The sequence below is a fragment of the Trichomycterus rosablanca genome, chromosome 1 (assembly GCF_030014385.1).
Source record: "Trichomycterus rosablanca isolate fTriRos1 chromosome 1, fTriRos1.hap1, whole genome shotgun sequence".
Taxonomy (NCBI): domain Eukaryota; kingdom Metazoa; phylum Chordata; class Actinopteri; order Siluriformes; family Trichomycteridae; genus Trichomycterus; species Trichomycterus rosablanca.
The window spans coordinates 880,278-887,230 of NC_085988.1; positions in this window are offsets into that span (position 1 = coordinate 880,278).

The following is a 6,953-nucleotide window of genomic DNA, read 5'->3' on the forward strand; positions in this document are numbered from 1 at the left end:
TTTACACAATGTTGCTGCCACTATCTGGTAAAAAGAAGAATTGCATGTTGAATGCTTTATTTTTTTTCTGTTTGAATGTGCTGGTGGGCCACAAATAATGCAATTTAGGACAGAGGATGCGGGCTGCATAAAATCTGGGCCGGACTGTGGACATGAAAACTTTTCAGGTCATGGAGAAGCAACGAGAGAGAGGGCTTTTCCCGTTTTGAAAGAAGAGACTTTAAGACGCACAAGTTTATTTTGGGTACAACAGAACCGCGCCAAATGGTCTCTTTTTTTGGGCTGCCTCACTAGATCAAAGGAGCGCCTACTTTTGTCAGTAGCTGGGAATTTCTTTCAACAGGTGTTTATCTGCCTATAACGCAAGCTGCAGTCCATACGCTGACCACAGTTTTACATGAGACAGTGGAGAGGTGAGGGGGTGCTGTGGAGCTCCTGTCAGCAGAGATCCACACTACACGATTCTTGCCCTGATTTTCGCTCGGCGACTGGTCGGCGCTAGATTTGCCGGCTCAGGAGCAACTCGGCGTTCGCTCAGCGATCGAAACTCGGCTCTCGATCACTATGTGTGAACTACTTAACTACTCAATACGAGCCAGATTTCTAGCATGTCAGATATCTGGATCTGAGTCGCACGACTGGCGATGAGTGCCATGTCGAACAGCCAGTGAGAACGCAGGATACAGTGTAAGGGGAAACGCAGGGGAGGAGTGTAAACAGGTGGGACAGGGGCGTAATTATGGGAATAAAGACACACAACAAGGTAGAGTCACTTTAACTGTTTAGTCAGGACTTCAATGAGCGATACAACACTTTAGACAGCCTAGCTCCAGAACCCGAACTAGCTATTGGGTTCAATGCTGGGGCTACATGGCGAGTCTCATATACTAAACTAACTGCAGAACATACGAACGCACGTGTATAAACCTCTGATTTATAGGGGGGGGGTAGAGATTATGTCGTGGACCCCCTGCCCCCCCCAGCCATGAGCCCCAGTGAACCTGCCCCCCTTGCACCCCCGGTAGTTACTCCCCTGTATCCCGCCATTACAGGGTTAGGGTTAAGGTTAGGGTTAGAGGGTTAGGGTTAGGGGAAGTATTAATTATAACTTTTTAAAAAAAGGAGGGATGTATTTCCTTTCTGTGCACTGGCACACAGGTGGGATTGACCTCAAACCGTAATGTTAAAAATAAAATATGTAAAAAAAAGTAAATGATATTTAGAGTAGTCCATAAGAAATCAAATGAAATAATAAAACAATAAAATGATATAATGACATGATACAAAAAAAATAAAATATATAATAATCCTCCACAATCATTCATTTTGCCTATTCTTTTCTCTGACCTCAGATGGTTTTATTAAAAATGTGAATTTTGGGGTAATGGCGCCCTCAGGTGTGTCATACATTAACGATTTTTCTCATTCTTTTTTTTTATTTTTTTTTATTTTTTATTTTTTATATATCTACGGAGTAGTTGTTTTGTGTAGCTGATTGTATTTTGGAGGATAATTTAGTGGAGTTATGTTTGTGACGGTTATGTTTAGGGTAGTTTGGTGGGGTTAGGGTTAGAATTTGGGTTGAGGTTATGTTAAGGGTAATTTGGTGGGGTCGTGTTTAGAATGATTAGATGAGTTTATGTGATGTTAAGGAATTCAAATGATATTTTAGAATGATTATTAGTATGGTCATGTTTCCAGATTAATATAAGAGATTATATTCAGAGTTATATTTGGGTAATATTTAATAAGGTGAACTGTGACGATACAGCTTGAATGTTTGAAGGGAAGTACAGACTGTAATTGTATAACAACCATATAGTATATTCCACCACCTGGTGGAAAATTTGTTTAGTTTGTTTTCTTGTCTTGTATTAGCAGTACAACATTAATACTGAACTAATATAGAAACAGTAATCGTAATATTAATTGAACTCCAATAATAAATAATGATATTTGTTAGACCTATTGTTTGACTATTGTTTATTACAGTTGTTTACTTGCCTAGGAGTAGGGGCGTCTCCTGTCCTGCTAGATCTGGGGAGGGTGGGAGTAAGTGTCGTGTTTACACATGTACAGCTTACAGTTTACACTTCGGGGTGCTACCGTGATCCTGCTAGGTTCTGAAGCCCACCTCACCACATCTCGAGCGTTTACTCTAACAAACATACTCGCAAAGGTGAGTACAGAGACTAAAAGTGTAGGGGGGGGGGGGGGACAGATCCTGTCAATTCCTTGGTCTTCCTAGGTCAAGTATTGTTAATTCATCCCCTACTGGGCAGGAAGAAAAGCCCCGCTTACATATACTGTTGCTAAGGTAAAATGTTAAAGAGTTGCTCAGCATTTACTATGGTAGTGATTTAATTGCTAACACTTTGTGAAATGGTTCCTAAGGTGTTGCTAGCTGGGTAGTAGGACATAGAAGGTGGTTGATTGCTAAGGTATAGTTATACGGTTGCTAAATCTGATCCACAGGAGTCGCCCCCCTCGCCCTTCATAAGTACTATCTGATCCAGGAGGATAAAACATGGAGTGATTCTCAGATCTACTGTAGAGCTCATCACGTGGACCTGGCTGAAGCTCAGATGCACCAGTTCACTTCTGACGCCTGGTTTGGAGTGTACAAACAACTACATGGTTGGCGCTGGTCCTATGGGAACGAGTCTCTGGGAACTTTTACCAAATGGAAATCTCATGACCCGAGCAGCGTTGCAGCTGGAGAAGAGTGTGGTGGGATGCGCTGAAGTGGACTTTGGGGTGATGCTCTCTGTTCATCGTTATTTAACTGTGTGTGCTATGATGGTAAGTGATTGATTGTTATGTTTTCTCTTATAATTACATTTATGTTATTGTAGGTTTTACAGAGGCATCCAAATATTTCTGACCAATATACAGTGTATCACAAAAGTGAGTACACCCCTCACATTTCTGCAGATATTTAAGTATATCTTTTCATGGGACAACACTGACAAAATGACACTTTGACACAATGAAAAGTAGTCTGTGTGCAGCTTATATAACAGTGTAAATTTATTCTTCCCTCAAAATAACTCAATATACAGCCATTAATGTCTTAACCACCGGCAACAAAAGTGAGTACACCCCTAAGAGACTACACCCCTAAATGTCCAAATTGAGCACTGCTTGTCATTTTCCCTCCAAAATGTCATGTGACTCGTTAGTGTTACTAGGTCTCAGGTGTGCATAGGGAGCAGGTGTGTTCAATTTAGTAGTACAGCTCTCACACTCTCTCATACTGGTCACTGAAAGTTCCAACATGGCACCTCATGGCAAAGAACTCTCTGAGGATCTTAAAAGACGAATTGTTGCGCTACATGAAGATGGCCAAGGCTACAAGAAGATTGCCAACACCCTGAAACTGAGCTGCAGCACAGTGGCCAAGATCATCCAGCGTTTTAAAAGAGCAGGGTCCACTCAGAACAGAACTCGCGTTGGTCGTCCAAAGAAGCTGAGTGCACGTGCTCAGCGTCACATCCAACTGCTGTCTTTGAAAGATAGGCGCAGGAGTGCTGTCAGCATTGCTGCAGAGATTGAAAAGGTGGGGGGTCAGCCTGTCAGTGCTCAGACCATACGCCGCACACTACATCAAATTGGTCTGCATGGCTGTCACCCCAGAAGGAAGCCTCTTCTGAAGTCTCTACACAAGAAAGCCCGCAAACAGTTTGCTGAAGACATGTCAACAAAGGACATGGATTACTGGAACCATGTCCTATGGTCTGATGAGACCAAGATTAATTTGTTTGGTTCAGATGGTCTCAAGCATGTGTGGCGGCAATCAGGTGAGGAGTACAAAGATAAGTGTGTCATGCCTACAGTCAAGCATGGTGGTGGGAATGCCATGGTCTGGGGCTGCATGAGTGCAGCAGGTGTTGGGGAGTTACATTTCATTGAGGGACACATGAACTCCAATATGTACTGTGAAATACTGAAGCAGAGCATGATCCCCTCCCTCCGGAAACTGGGTCGCAGGGCAGTGTTCCAGCATGATAATGACCCCAAACACACCTCTAAGACAACCACTGCTTTATTGAAAAGGCTGAGGGTAAAGGTGATGGCCTGGCCAAGCATGTCTCCAGACCTACACCCAATAGAACATCTTTGGGGCATCCTCAAGCGGAAGGTGGAGGAGCGCAAAGTCTCGAATATCCGCCAGCTCCGTGATGTCGTCATGGAGGAGTGGAAAAGCATTCCAGTGGCAACCTGTGAAGCTCTGGTAAACTCCATGCCCAGGAGAGTTAAGGCAGTTCTGGGAAATAATGGTGGCCACACAAAATATTGACACTTCAGGAACTTTCACTAAGGGGTGTACTCACTTTTGTTGCCGGTGGTTTAGACATTAATGGCTGTATATTGAGTTATTTTGAGGGAAGAATAAATTTACACTGTTGTATAAGCTGCACACAGACTACTTTTCATTGTGTCAAAGTGTCATTTTGTCAGTGTTGTCCCATGAAAAGATATACTTAAATATCTGCAGAAATGTGAGGGGTGTACTCACTTTTGTGATACACTGTATAAACAATCAGAATTTACTTTGGTGGTGTAAGAAGGTCTATAACATTATTTACCTTTGTGGAACAGTGGTCTCCTGCCAGGGTCAAAAAGAAACCCCAAACTATCACCTTATACTGAGAGGAACTTTGTCTGGATGATTAGATGTAATAGCTCACTCGACTGTGGACAACCCCATTATTGCAGAGATATTACATACAGTATCTCTTGAATTTGTCCATAACATTAAAACCACCTCCTTGTTTCTACACTCACTGTCCATTTTATCAGCTCCACTTACCATATAGAAGCACTTTGTAGTTCTACAATTACTGACTGTAGTCCATCTGTTTCTCTACATGTTCTTCAATGGTCAGGACCCCCACAGAGCAGGTATTATTTAGGTGGTGGATGATTCTCAGCACTGCAGTGACACTGACATGGTGGTGGTGTGTTAGTGTGTGTTGTGCTGGTATGAGTGGATCAGACACAGCAGCGCTGCTGGAGTTTTTAATGCATTTTAGAGCATTTTATTGCATGAAAGAAGTATTTGATACAATGGAAAAACAGAAGTTAATATTTGGTACAGAAACCTTTACAGAGGTCAGACGTTTCCTGTAGTTCTTGACCAAGTTTGCACACACTGCAGCAGGGATGTTGGCCCACTCCTCCATACAGATCTTCTCCAGATCTTTCAGGTTTCGGGGCTGTCACTGGGCAACATTGAGTTTCAGCTTCCTCCAAAGATTTTCTATTGGGTTCAGGTCTGGAGACTGGCTAGGCCACTCCAGGACCTTGAAATACTTCTTACGGAGCCACTCCTTAGTTGCCCTGGCTGTGTGTTTCGGGTCAGAAGACCCAGCCACGACCCATCTTCAATGCTCTCACTGAGGGAAGGAGGTTGTTGGGTAAAAAATGGCTATACATGACCCCATCCATCCTCCCTTCAATACGGTGCAGTCGTCCTGTCCCTTCTGCAGAAAAGCTCCCCCAAAGTATGATGTTTCCACCCCCATGCTTCACAGTTGGGACGGTTGTACTCATCCATCTGGGCAGCACGGTGGCTTAGTGGGTAGCACTGTCGCCTCACAGCAAGAAGGCCCTGGGTTCGATCCCCAGGTGAGGCGGTCCAGGTCCTTTCTGTGTGGAGTTTGCATGTTCTCCCCGTGTCTGCGTGGGTTTCCTTCGGGAGCTCCGGTTTCCTCCCACAGTCCAAGGACATGCAAGTGAGGTGAATTGAAGATACTAAATTGTCCATGACTGTGTTTGATATAACCTCGTGAATCGAATAAACTTGTGTGATGAATAACTTCCGTTCCTGTCATGAATGTAACCAAAGTGTAAAAAACATGACGTTAAAATCCATTTATAAAACGGATAGTTCCGGTCCTAAAATCTGTTCTAAGCCGTTGTAAAATCCCCGATAAACGCACACCTATGACCGCCTCACATCATTCCATATTAATACGCCACTGAAAAGAAAAAGTGAATGTTATGTTCGCTCTCATGTTGCCTAGCAACACTGTTAATCGAACTACATTGCGTCGCGGAAGAACGCTTTATTGTAAGTTTATACACAATAAATACATTTATGAATTAAACATTCTTGTATTTATTATATTTTATGTTGACCGCCATTTTATAAAAGCAATAAGCCACTCGAGACTCTGCTTTGCGTCGTGCCAAAAACGTCATTCCTCGTGCTAAAATCACAGTAATGCACGGCCTCTCGTGGCTTATTGCTTTAATAAACAAACAAACTCATCCATCTTCTTCCTCCAAACATGGCAAGTGGAGTTGATACCAAAAGGTCCTATTTTGGTCTCATCTGACCACATGACCTTCTCCCATGCCTCCTCTGGATCATCCAGATGGTCATTGGTGATCTTCAAACGGGCCTGGACATGTGCTGGCGTGAGCAGGGGGACCTTGCCTGTCCTGCAGGATTTTAATCCATGGCGGCGTAGTGTGTTACTAACGGTAATCTTTGATCCTCCACCCAGGACTACAGGAAGACAAGCATCAAGGATCTTCTCTGTTCTAGCACCCAAGTGGTGGAATGAACTTCCTCTGTCTGTTCGAACATCTGAGTCTCTTGCTGTCTTTAAAAAAACTATTAAAAACCTTCATCACCTTTTTTCTAAGCACTTATGCTGACTTGTACTTACTTACTAACTTTGGTTCTAACAGGTTTCAGCAGATTTGTGTTTTTCGACTATTGTTTACTAAAACTAGAGAAATGAAATGTTTACTATGGAATTCTTGCTGGTTGGTAGGTGATCAAATACTTATTTCATGCAATAAAATGCCTTATTTTCCTCACTGTATGTGTTATACAATGATATAATCTACAGTATACTGTACAGGTGACCATAAATATGTGGACAGAGAGAGGAAAGACTCATGTGGTGAATGTAGTGCAGAAGAATCATGCAGGAACG